Here is a 14,191-nt window from a genome sequence, read left to right as displayed (position 1 = left end):
AGATTTCAAATGATGAAGCATTCAACTGCATTGTCTTCCCTCTGTGTTAAGTATGTGTACACAAGAAAAAGAAATAAGGAGTGATACTGTCAATATTAAAAATAACCTCCCTCAAACCTGATTTTCACTAACTGGTGACAAATAGAAAGATTTAATTTGGCAGAAAGGTGGTAAATTTACATTATCCATTTCTGCATAACAAAAAGATTTTGCTTTATGAAAAAAGCTACCAAAAAGTAAACGAATGCAATTCCTCCTCCAATGTTGCTGCCTGACTAGCCTGGTACTTATACTTTTACCAGCAGATCTGCCAAGCAGGTGCCTTCCTTCTTCCACAGGACACATTTCTTCACTTGGTTAGCTGGTCAGCCTGGTACTTGGTTATGCATTTGGTAGAATTTTGTGGCCCCTGTTCAGTGCACCAGCACCTAATTCAGAATCCACACAGATCTCAGTGACTGATCACCTTGACCCACGACTAAAATGGCTGCTCTGCTTTTCTGTTCTGTATTGTTTTGGCAATGGATGGGAACCCAAGATGACGGTGGATTCACAACTGTGCATTCTTGCACATTAATGTTGTTCCCAGTGGTGGCTGCCTTTAGAAAGGGTGGCAGCCAAAAGGAGGAAAGACAGGCTTGCCATGGTGCTAGCCAGTTATTTCTTCTCCATCTATAGTGTTTCTGTCATAGAGTAGCTCAGCCTGCAGCATCACAAAAACGTGATAGAGACAGGGATTACCACCACTGAACAGTGTTGAGCACTTTAAAAACAAGTTTTGCTGTAATTAGTTACATCAGAGTTGCAGCACGCAGGCAACGTGTCTGGTTCTAGTGGCTTGCTTCCAGAATTGCTGATTAAGGGGAAGAAGCAACAGCACAGAGGCACCAAATACCCACTTTTATCTAGCCAGGCCAGTAAAAGCACTTACTTCTGGGTCACCGAGATATATTGATAGGGAAGGACAAAAACATGGCTTGCAACATAACACAGCATCTATGTGTATAAATGCATCCTGCTCAAGAATAGCAAGAGACAGCCTACTACTACCCTATTTCCACTACAAACATAATGATGCTTTTCCATGCATGTAACACACAAAATCCCTCGATAAGATTTTTAAGTGTTCCATAAAGGACAAATGTGGGAAAAGAAAGGAAACAGCACAGCCAATGTTTTTTGCCTAAACAGACTAATAAAAAGAAGTAAAAGCGAGCTTATTTCCCATTCATGTGGCACTTGAAGCAGAGGTCTAGAAATCTTTGTATACGTGTTTGTCTAAGCCTTTGCAAAGAGTCAAGACTTGCTGCAACTACTAATGAGAAATATTTTTAAGTTTTTACTTCTTTTTTTTCTTTCTGCCTTAAATGATACTGAAACCAGGTAATGAGCCTGCAGGGAAAGCCCTGGAAACAGGGGTAGAATTATAGTTCTGCTTTTTACTGACCTTCATGAGGAAGATAATGTTATTATTAAACCTCAGTATATTCTGCAGCGTAAAAATTAGCATAGTACAAGTTATTTAAATAACCTCTATTTATCTCAAAATTTATGTCAAATTTTACAGAAGTATTCATGTTCAGTAGGGTGTAAGTATGAGGTAGGTTTTTACCTTTAGTAGAATTTAACAGCAGTGTTCAGGTTTAAGCACTATAACACTGCCTATCAAATCTGAATTTGTTAGCTGACATCTAACCTGGATTTAGCAACCCCAACAGAATGAATGTAATGGAACAAGGCAGCAAAACCTTCAGCCAAGTTTAGAGCCCCATGTTTAAAATTTTGCCAGAATTGCCCACCGAGGGCTTTTACCAGGACAGCAACATGGGTCAGAGAACACAGTTTTGACTGACATACCTTTGTTGACAAAAGCTTTATAGCATCAACCTGGCTTGTGTATCTTGTGCAGTCCTGAACAAAAATAAATCCATTCCAGATATTTTCCAGAGCTGACCAGTTACAAACCCTTCTTTAGCAATGATGCATTTCAGAGGTGGGGGAAGAGGGGTGCATTGGAAAACTTGTTAGCAAAAGAGAAGCAGGCATTATTCCTTAATCTATGGCATTCCTAAGATCTCACTTCTAGCTGAAAGCATGGGACCAAAGACAGCTATGAGGTTAAGTCCGGTATAAAAGTTAGCAGATCTTCCCAAACAAATGGCAGGTGCAGCCTTACAAAGGCCTTGCTATCCATTAGTTTGCAGAGACTGGCTCTTAACAAACCCTGAACATTTGGATAACACCACCACCACCAATTACGACAATAAAAGCCCCCAAAAGCCCTGAAAAATCACAGTGGTTTATATTTCTTGTATCTCAGTATCATTTTTAAGAACCCTTCCTTTTCTGTTTTCTGCAAAATGATAAAAAAAATGTACTCCCAGTTCACAGGAGCCCTGGCTCAGAAAAGGCTCAGATGCATTTCTAGTAAAAAAACCAAACCCCTCAAGAATGTGTAGATGTCTCACTGGGGCTACGGTCTTTTATCATGGAATTTGCTGTGCAAAATTTCACTCCTTTGCATTTAAAACAGGATCACAGAAGACTTTGGACATTAGAGATGGTCTTTTTTCAGATTCAGGTTGTTTCCTAGTCATTCAAGACAAAGTTTTCAGAGCAATGAACCTGCTCAAATGTTCATGTGCAAGTAGGGAATGAAACAAGGCTGAGGCTCTCCACTACCTCCACCATATCCATGACACTGAGACACAGCACATGCAAAGACATGAAAAATACAGGGCACAAATCACAGAATACAGTAATGCTGCAAGCAGATGCCACACATCAAACAAAGCTTCGCAAGCTAAGAGCCAATAGCATCTTCATAAGCAGTATTGCCCAAGGAGCTGGGTAACTGCGAGCTGCTGTGCCCAGCCTGGGGCACACTGTGATCCCATGGGCATGAAGATTGTGCAGAACACACAGACTGCTCTAGGAGCTGTGCTGCTCTCACTACAAAGCAGGAAAAACTTAATTTTCTCTCAATTTCCACAAAGACTCTGGATGTCACAGAAAATTAGATTGCCAAAGTACAGGAAGAGAGGAATCCCTTCACCCCTTTAAATAGTATAAAATCTACATATTCACTACAGATTTGATTCTCTTTCATATCACTAAATCTCTTCCTGAAAGTAATTGCTGAATGAATGCTAAATGTGTTATCTTAGCAACCTCTGGCAGGAGATGATATTTGATTTCATCTCTGAGTTATAGATTGCAGCATATGAATATTGTTTACCTTTTAAGAAGCAACACCAGTGAAGCAAAGAATCAATCAAAAACAGATCTAAGGAATCACTCATTTCACGTAGAGGATTTGTGGATGGATGAGAAGGCTAGACACCGAGCACCTGAACAGTGAACTAACAGTACTGCAGATAAAAACCAACAAACAGATTAGATGTGATGTATCAAATTAGATGCTGTTAAAGCGTTAGCCTACTGTGCATGTTATAATATACTTAGGAAAAGACAGTGGCCTGCTTACTTATTTCTCCATCTTCCCAAGCAGTTGTGCTGCACTGAGCAGGCACTGCGGCAGTGAGCATGGAGAAGAACAAGAGAAAATTAAATCAATTGTTTCCTACATTGCTCTTTCCCACCAATTTACTTCTGACATTGAAAATGCTGTGTCCAGTTGCTACTGGATCTGGGTGAAACTGAAACAGATGACTTCTGCACCCTTCAGTTTCAGATGAACTAACTTTTTTAGAGCACTTGAAGACCCCACTGGGAAGAGGGCTTTCTTCTTGCTCACTGGCTCATCTGATCTTCCTCTTCCCCACATCCCAACAGAACCTATTTCCAGGACTCTCCCGAGGTATCAGTGAAGTGGGCTTTCATGGCCACTAACCTTCCCCCCAGGAGCTGCAGTTGGCAGGTCATTAGCTGATGCCTTGTAAAGGTATTCACATTCCAGAGCAGCAGAGGCATAAGGAGGAATGCAGGAACTGTGTTAGCCCAAATGGTTCCCTATCCCCAGCCCCTGTGAGCAGGCAGACAGCAGAACGCAGAAGCAGAGGCAAGAACATGTATTTTCATCATTGGCAGTGGAGCAGCAAAAGCTCTGTGAGGTGGGCTCAGGCAGAAAACAGGATGCAGCACCCTTGTTTTTCTCACAGGAATATCTCTCTACTTCAAAATAGGTAAGACCAAAGTGTCAAGTTACTTGGGGAGAGGTCTGCAGAGCTGGGGAAGGGAGAGAAAGCGACATGCAGGACAGAGCAGGATGTGCAGCTGGTGTTGCAGGTGTGGACATGGAAAGGAGAAGGAGAATGGAGGATCATTTTGCAGAGGATACCACATCAGCAAACTTAGTGGCCCTTGTTTAGTTTGTTACATTCCAATTAGTGCCAGGCAGAACTGCCCTCCTGGCTCTCTGAAGCAGCTCTTGCGGGACTCCCACAGAAACAGTATAGCTTTGCTTATGGACACAAGCACCTGTTTGGTACCTCTGTGCGGCAACTTTTGGACATTAGGTACGTGGGCAATACATGCTCAACTGCTACCAGCTCCTGGCCCAAAAAGGAGAGAAGAAAAAGAGTCAGATGATTTCCCAGTCCCTTCTCTTTCCTGTTCTAGAATAACAAGGAGAGCCTGACACGGCTAGGCCCTTCTCTACTGCATGGTAAACTGCCCAGCGAAGGGGAATCTCCATGGGTGAAAAGGATAGGGGCCCTGTGTGCGTGAAAGCACTAACATCAGGAGAGCAAAGTGATTTCCAGTCAGTGCAAGCAGGAACACCTTGCTATACAAGCTGAGGCTATGAGCAGTAGAATGCAGATTAACCACTTGGTTGCCGCTTACCATGCCAGGTACATTGGGCTAAAGGCACCTCCATCCAGTGCTGCCCGACGTGCCAGGTACATCCCATGATGTTCCATTGAAATCACAACAGGCCATCAATAGAACGTGGCTGCACGGATGCAGAATGGAGAACCAGCAGGGACGCTGTTAAATGCAATTAAAAAACTGCAATCAAAATTGAAATGTACATTTTAAAACGGCCACCTGCCTTAAATATGTAACTACTAGAACAACCTCCCCTCCACCCATCTCCCCAGAACTGCTGAACTGCGACGGAAACAGAGCAGAAGGCCTCTGCAAGTTTCTTGATGACTCTCTCTGGCCACCTCCACTCAGGACTCCCAACAGCACTAAGCCTAAAGGGGACCAGTCCATATATATCCAAGAACAGCAGATCCCAGATGTCTGCACCAGCTTCCTTCTGCCCAGAAATTCAGGCAACTAAGTATCATCATTTAGAAATGCCTCTACAAGGAGAAAAGCCTGGTGCCGGAGCTTCATGGTCTGGTCCCCACCCAGTACAGGCAATGGAAGGAACGCTTCAATGCTGATCCTCTGTGTTGTCCCCATTTCCCTGTCCCCCTTGCCAAGCCTTTGAAACCCTGCTCTTCTAGAGATGTTATGGCATTGAGACCAGGCTGGGTCCTTTGGCTTTTGTTACGTCTGTGGTACAAGATGGGAAAAGAAAATACTGTGTACCCTCTCCTATTTAGAATGATGCTTCACTGATAATTTAATCTACATTCTTGGAGACTGGAGATCAAGTTGATTCATGGTGAACCGCAGCTGGTACGAGAGTCACAAAACTTAAGATCTATAATTCCACCCTTCCTTACCCAAAGGAAAAAGCAACAACATCTTTTCCCTGTCAAGGAAAGGCACATCCCACAGATACACTCAGCTTGTCAAGCCTAGGGTATCCTCTGCAGCGTGTATCCTCCTTCACCCAGAGTTCCTGTAATCAGCTCTGGCAGGATTATCAAGGAGGATAGTCTCAGGGTAGATGTTAAGCACAGGTCCCTCTCTACAAGTGGTGATGCCACCCCAGGGAAAAAAAAAAAAAACAAACCAAAAAACCCACGAAAAAACCAGAACAGAAATAAACCTGCAGCCTCGCAGGGATTTAAAATAGGGGTTTAGATCTTCATGGCAAAGTGAAACTTTGCATAGCTCTTGTCACATTGATGGGTGCATGTCTCCAGCTGTGCTGCTGGAGATAGAATTCTTACATTTAAAAAGTTAGAAGAATATTGATTATCATTTCAACCTTCAAAGATAAAAGGCCAAATGAAAAAGGCTTACAATAATTAATGTAGTTGGATGAGAGAGAACGTAAAGGAGGACACAGGCCTGGGAAATAGGAAGTGTCTTTGTGAAAAGGACATTGAATGTAAGGAGATAGTTCGTTCTTCCCGGACATCTGCTGGGCTCAGGCCCAGGTCAGTGTTCCCATCACTCCCACCTGCATTCTTTCCCCTACAATTCTGTAACTAAATCACACTAAACTAATAGGTCCTTTGTATTCAGGTCACCCTGTTTTGACTGCTATAGACTGAAGATTTTAAAATCTTGTCAATACAATGAAGAAGTGGAATGTAAGCGAGTGTTTGCTTACTGACCTGGGCTATGCTGAGCCAAGAGCATTTGCTGAACTAGTCTGAACGGACCACTGCCAGCATGAACGGGCCAACCCACATTTAAATAGCGTGCACCTTTAAGCATAATGGGCCAGAGCCCCAGGGATTTGGAGCTCCCCTGTCTCCAAGAGATCACACACTCTAGACTGCACACAAGCAACATACTACAGGCTGCATCTGCCAGCATCAGGACTCTGCAAAACACTCTGCAATACCAGCAATACTCAGCTTAAGAGAGGCTGAATGCTGCATAAAGGTATTTCTTGGACAGCAGCTCAAATGCAGATTTACAGCCAGATTACAGCAATTTGTTTCTTGCTACTGTGAGGCAAGAAGCTCTTCTCCCTAGTTGTATTTCCCCTCTAGGGCAGAGATTAGCAGAGAACTGCCTAAACCAAAGGTGTTTCCTACTGTTAAAACATCACACTGCAGTCAGAAATGAAGCTTCCTGCCAATTCCTAAACAGAGCCCTTGTATATTATACATTTATTTTCACTGCTGACATGAAGGAGCCTAAGACTACCCAAACCCTTTAGTGGGAGGAGAAGAGGAGAGACATGGTCCTTGCAGATCTTGTCAAGCAGAGCCAGGCACTAAAAATTCCTGCATATCTGCAGAGCACAGTTGATCTCGGGAACACAGCAGTGGCACAAAACAAATAAAGCCTCAGAAGCTAGTGAGCAGCAATAGATGTTGGGCTCTTCTGCAGCCCTACAACAACTGCGCAAGCTCAGTTCCAACTGTACCCGCGTTGCAAGTAGTAAAGGCAGCTCTGATGCCTTATGCTAATCTAACGACTCCTTATTGCAGAGGAAGGATACCCTCTACCCATCCACCAGTTAAGGCCACTTTGGTATTCAAAATTCCTCTGTTTCCCAGCTACCTTTGAGCCTTGCTGTACAGAATTCTCCCTTTACAATGCAAGAATTTAAGACATGACTAAAGGATTGTTGCTACGTCCCAACTAATCCTAGAGAGTGTTAGGCAGAATCAACAACCCTATGAATTACATAGAGTGAGAAGATGCTTCTGGTCCTAAAATCCTGGGCCCTGTCCTTCAGTATGGTAGGCCACAGTTGTCAGGGGGTGCACAGGGTGGCAGCTTCATTGCTGAGCATTTCTGTGGGGGCGAGAGGGCAAAAGCACACAGCACGGTGGAGAAGAAGGAACATTGTGACCCTTTTCCAATCGAGACTGTCTTACAGCACCCTCCAAGTTGCAGCACTGCTTTAGGGCTCTGAGTCACCACAGGTACAAGCTGATAGCCAGGTTGTGAAATGCAGCAATACTGGAGCAAATGCATGGCCCTTTCAATTGTCCCTGCAACTGGGGAGGGATCTCCAGGACAGGGATGAGGCAGACAGCTGGGAGTGTTAAATCCACTAGGGACTGTGACTCAGACACCTTAGTTACAGGGTTTGTTAGAGCAAACAGGGCCTCAGAGTACTGGGAGAAATGGGAGAAGGTTTGATAAAGAGCCTCCCAATTGGCCTGCTTATTTTTATTTCTTGTGTGGACTCAGCAAACATTTCTGCAGAGAGAAGCAGTCTGCACAGGAACATCTGCATACAGAGTACTGCTAATATCATGAACTTGTTGTAATAGTTAACATTGAGCTCCATGCTGAGGGGTGCAGGAAGGGCACGGGTAGTAACAGCCTTTGACCAAAATGTCATCTCTCTCACCGCATGCCAGATACCAGTGAGCACAGAAACAAACTTTGCTGTCTCATTTTCTTCTGCTCTACAAACCCAACTCTCATTCACTTATCCATACCTACAGATGCAGCAGTAACAGTTCTCCTTAACATAAATAAACAATGCCTTAAATACAGCACCTTTTGCACTTTATCCACCATTTTTTTTCTTTTTTTTTCCAAAATCTGACCATGTACTCAGCCCTGTACTTCCCAGAGAAATCTTTGTCTCTAAGCCTCACTTCAGTGAAGTCTTCAAGCAAACCACTGTTTAAGAGTTGGTCCTGGCAGTATCCAGACTGTACTGCCTGCCAAACATCTCTCCAAATCAGATGCTTAACTGATCACCCTGAACCCTCATATATTTGGTTCTTTGCAACCACCAGAAAGTGTTTGTGCAACTCTGAACCTGGCAAATGAGAGGATGCCAGAAAGCCACTGTTGCTTGTAAAAGCAGAAGGCCTAACAGACTCAAAGTTTTGCAAATTGTCTGCATTGCATCCAAATCTGTCCAAGCTGAAGATAACCTAAGGGGGAAGCAGGGTTTACTCATTTTCAAAATTCTTCATTTCCTTGGCTGCCTCTCTTCAACGACTACTTCTCGTTTTGACTGTTTTATTCCCCTGTCTTCACCTGAGACTTCAGACTTTCTTTAAACTCAGCTCACAGGCTGCAAGGTCACTCTACATATGCTTCCAAAATCCACCTTTCCACAGCAAGGCTCCCATCCTGCTATCCTTATCCTGCAGCACTGCACAACAGTGGTCCAGGGCTGCAGGTATCTCATGCACATTTGGCCAGCCTTCCCTGTCAGACACTTTCTCAGCTCTTGGGATTGCAGCCCCAGGTATGTTATAAAAGGCAGCCCAGCAAGGTCATAGGGTGTTGAAAACTTTGCTACAGTCCAAAGCACAGGATCTTCCTTCTTTCCTTCCCTGTACACTATTCTTGTCAAGGTCAAGGATTTTCTGGCGGTCCTCAAAACACATAAATTATAGGCTCTTGTAATGAATCAAGACTTAAAACATCTCTCCATTTAAAAAAAGTGGAAGGGGAAGAGCAAGGCAGAGCGGGAGGTACTTTTGCCCAAGATTTGGTTTTGAAAAGGGAATTGGCAGTCTGTGCATGTGCTTTACCCTGTAATCTGAAAGCTCCTCAGGACAGGACCCCTAGAAGCGTTTTATACTGAACCATATACACACCCCAGAGCAAAAGAACCAGAGGCTCCCCGCATTCGTTCCAGTCTGCTCAGCTTCTCCTAAATCAACACTGCCAGAAGGCAAGACAGCATTATAACAAATTAGCACCACTCACAATTTGTTGAAGTTGCTGTTCCATTGTTTGTTTATTTAAAACACGCGCGTGCACGCACACACACACAAACCTCCCAGGCTTGCTCTCTGCTGCCATCACCCAAACTCCAGATTTGTAGTCTCAGAGAGAGAGGCAAGCAAAGGCAGTGGATTAAACCCATGCAGAGCAACAGTCACTGCACTGGGACTCCGCCTGGGTTTTGCTCTTTCACTACAAGCAGAACAAAAGAATGCCCACACTGTTCCAGCCTGGAAGATCAAGGTGTCAAAATCCTTATTTCAGCACTTGACTAGGAAAGTGTTGTTAAGAAAACGAAAGAGCCACAGGCTTGAAAGGACCCAGCACTAATAAAACTCTTAGTGCTAATGCTATTTATGAACATCCAAGGGATAATCCACACCCCTTATCAGCCCACAAGATTATAAGATCTTTAAAATAGGAAACATGTCTTACTTCATAAAGCACAGTATAAGTTTACAAAGCACAATATTAGTGGTAATAAATAATTGTCAAAGTCGAGCAAAAAAGTGGCTGTAAAACCTGAAAAAGTACCACCATTCCCATTTCATTGTGAGCTCTAGGTGGTAATACTGTAGTTTGACCGGTGGTTCCAACTTGGTTTACTCTTATGCACCAATCTGTTCTTACTTTAAGAGATTATTTGGGAAATGTGCTACGCTTTTATTTACACTGGAGAAATTCATGTTTTATCATGAGGTGATCACAACAAGATTGATTTTAAAGAGCTGTAGTAGATTCTTATCCTTCCACCAAATACAGTCTAATTTGCCAGCGTGTATCAGTGTGCCAGCAATGATTCCTTTACACAGCATTTCTATCTGTAGGCACTTATCGCACACAGAGCATCCTGCTATCTGAGCAATTGCTCACCAGTTGCATCATGTAGCCTATAGAGACAGCTTGTCTTTCATTTCTCTTGGTTTACAAGGCATTAAGCTCTGGGCTGCTGCAGGCGTAGTTTAAAGGACAGTAAAGTCAGCATCATCACCTCAAACCCTTACATGCTTTCATTTAGTTATTTTTTTTCATTTTAGAGAAATTTTTCTGGTTTATGAATGCTCTAAATGTTTGTGTCTTCTGGCTGCTGTATCATGTGCTGACAGATAGCTGCATCATCCAAAGCATCTCTGCTAGCCTGGGCTGAGCATGGTTTGGTTTCTGGACAGGTGAACACTAGATACCACAGTTACCTCCACCAGTCTAACAACAGTTAAAGAAATTACTATATTTTATACTCAGAGTGAGACCTTTGCATGGAATTCTGAGAGTGCCAAAACAATTACAATTCTTCAGATAATCTATAGTTTATCAAATGTTTAAATACTCAAGCTTAAGTATTTCAAAAGCTACTCAGTTTACATTTGTCACCTAAGGAAATTGCTAAGCAATTTGCGCATTTATTTCTTGTCAGAAAAAAGCCTTAAAGAGCACAGCAGAATGGATCACCCTCCTTCTTTCGGCACTATTAAAACCATCTCATTGGTAACTATTCTCCTTAAGATGGGTGTGGGGGAGTGAAAAGCTGGAGCAGATTCTATTTATAGAAGATAACCTTGGGAAAAACAGGAGGTACCAGAGAAACAGGCATGAGGGGTGAAGTTGTGACAGTACTGAAACTAGCAGGAGACACAGGTGTACCAGGTGTCTGTGCCAGAGAGTTCTGAGAACACAAATGTGGCCACACCTCCTGCAAGATTTAGGCTTGGCTGGCAGGTTTCATAGACACTCCGATGAGAATTCACAGAGACAATTCATATACTTAAAAGCTTGAGCAAGAGTTAAAAAAACAAAACAAAACAAAACAAAAAAACACACTAAAAGGCTATTTTAAAAGTTTGCTGGGTCACTTCCCGTAGAGGTCTCCCCTCTCAGCAAGGAAAGTGGTTAATGAAAAAACAAAAACCCAAACAGAATCAAACCAGAAACCCCAAAACAGCCAGAGAGACTGAAACCTGCGTTACACAGATGAAACAACTGAGCGGTTTTATAGCTACATAAATAAGATCAGAATCTGGCCAAAGGACTAATACATGTACAAACTACTGCTAACAGCCACAACAAACATTGATACTACACCTTGGACTGGAAGGAAAAAATAAAATTCTTATATCCTTACCATTTCCAGCAGAGCCCACTAATATAACGGCATCAAGAGATTCCCAGAGGATTCAAAACGTGTGTTTAGTGAGGATACATTTGGACTAAAACCTCTCTCTTGGGATTGTGCATTCCCAAACACCTGTGTCTAGTATCTAGCTGCTTTCAGTCCCTGGCCCTTGGCTGCACATTATTCACCCACATGCAGCTCTGTCACAGAGAAGGGCTGAATAAATTGCAGCATTGTCATGGCGCAGTGCAGGTGCTCCAAAACATGCACATCCTGAGGCTCATGAACTTAAGAAGAGATATGCCTCATCAACCTTAGGGATGTTCTGATGCCATCCAGCTTTCTCTCACCCATCAAGTCTGTCCATCTAGGGTTAATCTACTCCATTCTCCAGGCATTTTCTTGTCAGGCACCTCACTCAAAGAATGTTTTAACAGCAGGAAAACCACCCCAAAATCCAAAACCAAACAATAGTCAACTCCTGTAAAGAACTTGAATAAGTGGCATAGGTGGCATCCTTCTTACCATGAGGTATTCTCCATCATGGATGCTAACATGGCTTTCAGGCACGCACCTTCTTTCTCTGCTGTCTCAGTGTAAGAAGCCTGACAATAATCCCAAATCCCCAGACCCTTCCAGGACCAGCCATTGCACACACAGACCCATTCCAGGCAATTAAGGTCTTATAACAGGGTATGTAATGTAAAAGCCCGTTTAATCTTGTGAAGACAAGAAATAGCAGGGACCTGCCTGTAAAAAAATTAAAAAGTATATAGTAATTCATCAAATTGATTTAATACAGCCAGCTGCATGTGAGAATCCTGGCCCAGGCAGAGATAGTCCCAATAGTATGCATCTGCTTACAAATAGGCAAGGTGCTTTGGCACAGCTACTGCATCCTTTGAAAAAGTTGGTTTTGACATGTTGGGAAAGGACTTGGATTTTCCAGCTGCTCTCTAAGCAGGAGGCAATTCAGTGAACACACCCAAGACCTGCAGCAGACACCACTCTGAAATTTGTCTTCATTATGTTCTAATTTTCACACAACTTCATTATTTGCAATAGCCAGAAAAAAAGTGCTGATGAAATTTTTCATGTTTTGAAAAACAGAGGAAAGATCAGGAAAGCACTGTTACGCATAACTTGTTCTTTCTCTAGCAGTAGCCATTGAGAGTGCTGGGCCAGGGTTTACTGCTCCCATTTCCTCTGTTATTCTTGAGCCAACAAATCAAATATGGGTGTCAGGTTTGGTGGGTTTCAAAACAAAAGGTGTAATGGAAGGGGGATTATTGTGGGTTTTTTTTAAAGACAGTTATTCATAACAAATAGTGAAATTGCTGAGAAAATAAATTCTGCTTTGCCATTTTGCAAATATTACTTCTTCCCCCCAGAAGAGACTGGGTCACTGAGAAATATGCAAAGCTTCAGGCAGGGCTAACAACTGTCCTGAAATTTACTGAGGTGCCCAAAAATGACCAATGAGTTTGGGTCTTTCAATGGGATGAATGGCACAGTAGAAATTCTTAGTCATGCTAGCTTTCGTCATATGTATTTTTTATTATTATTTGTATAATACTTTAATTATAAAAGACAAAAGTATCGTTATTATAAGGTATGTAAATTACACCAGAACTTCAGAGAGGAGTCCTAACTCTGACCTCCTCTCATGTGAAAGAAAGGATATTACAATCCACTTTTTTCTTTAACTTAATTTTTACTTTCCTGGAAGTATGAAAAAGCATTTATGTTCCTTTGGTTTTTAATTTGTCATATTATTTAAAGGACTTAGTGAGGAATCTAAAAATCTGCAGAAGGGTTTGTTGCGGGGGGGGGGGGGCGGGGATTAGAAAGAGAAAAGCCTCATAAAAACAACCCCACCTCCTCCACACACAGGGTTTGTTCCTCGGCTGTACCTGCACACTAATGCCCTTTTGACTCCCCATGAGAGAAACAAATCCAAAAGATCTGGGATAAAAGGCCTTGAAGACACTGCACTCAGTTGGACACATGGCAGGGTGGTGCTGGGAAGCAAAGAAACAGCTGAAATTATATGGGAATAACAACAACATTCATAGAAGTTCCCCTTGGATACGTGTCAGCACGTGGGAATGATGGATTAAGATTGAGCATTTGCATTTCCCAGTCAGATGCCAAGATATCAAAGCTGGCACACTAAGGTGTTCTGGCGTTCCTTGAAGGGAGTCTCCAGCCGTCAACACTGCATGTGTATAGAGCTCTTCTGCTTGCAAATATCTCTCTCTAATAGCACATGCATTTTTAATTTTTTTAAAATATGTGATCTAGGTTAGTGCTCATAAAAGTGAAGGATTAACAGCTACAGCGTAGTACAGGCAGCTGGGCAAGCTCTGCTGACAGATCCCTGCCAACACAATCAACCCGAAATTAATCCTGCACTGTGCTCCCACCCACACACAGCAAGCAGGTAGTGCCATGGTGCCAACTTCTTCAGTCAACATGTAGGAGCGAAGAAGTGCCATGTTATTACCTCTTCTTCTAAAGGCCGTGTAGAGCATTTTAATCTTTGCAGACAGTGGGCCCATAGACACCTGAAGAATTAGAGTGCAGGACTGAATCCTGTCAGGCATGGTT

At 42.9% G+C, this 14,191-nt stretch overlaps 1 protein-coding gene across 1 annotated transcript in view; it reads right to left on the bottom strand.

Moving 5' to 3' along the window:
* HIC2 (HIC ZBTB transcriptional repressor 2) overlaps window positions 1-14,191 on the bottom strand; it is an 81,123-nt gene that overhangs the window by 10,698 nt on the left and 56,234 nt on the right. Inside the window, exon 3 of the mRNA XM_075041599.1 lies at window positions 4,807-4,950. The gene's annotated coding sequence lies outside the window, so the exon portion shown is untranslated. The remainder of the gene's footprint in view (window positions 1-4,806; window positions 4,951-14,191) is intronic.

The sequence above is a fragment of the Buteo buteo genome, chromosome 11 (assembly GCF_964188355.1).
Source record: "Buteo buteo chromosome 11, bButBut1.hap1.1, whole genome shotgun sequence".
Lineage (NCBI taxonomy): Eukaryota > Metazoa > Chordata > Aves > Accipitriformes > Accipitridae > Buteo > Buteo buteo.
Note: the sequence above shows the minus strand (reverse complement) of the source record. Positions and strands in the feature narration are given on the sequence as shown.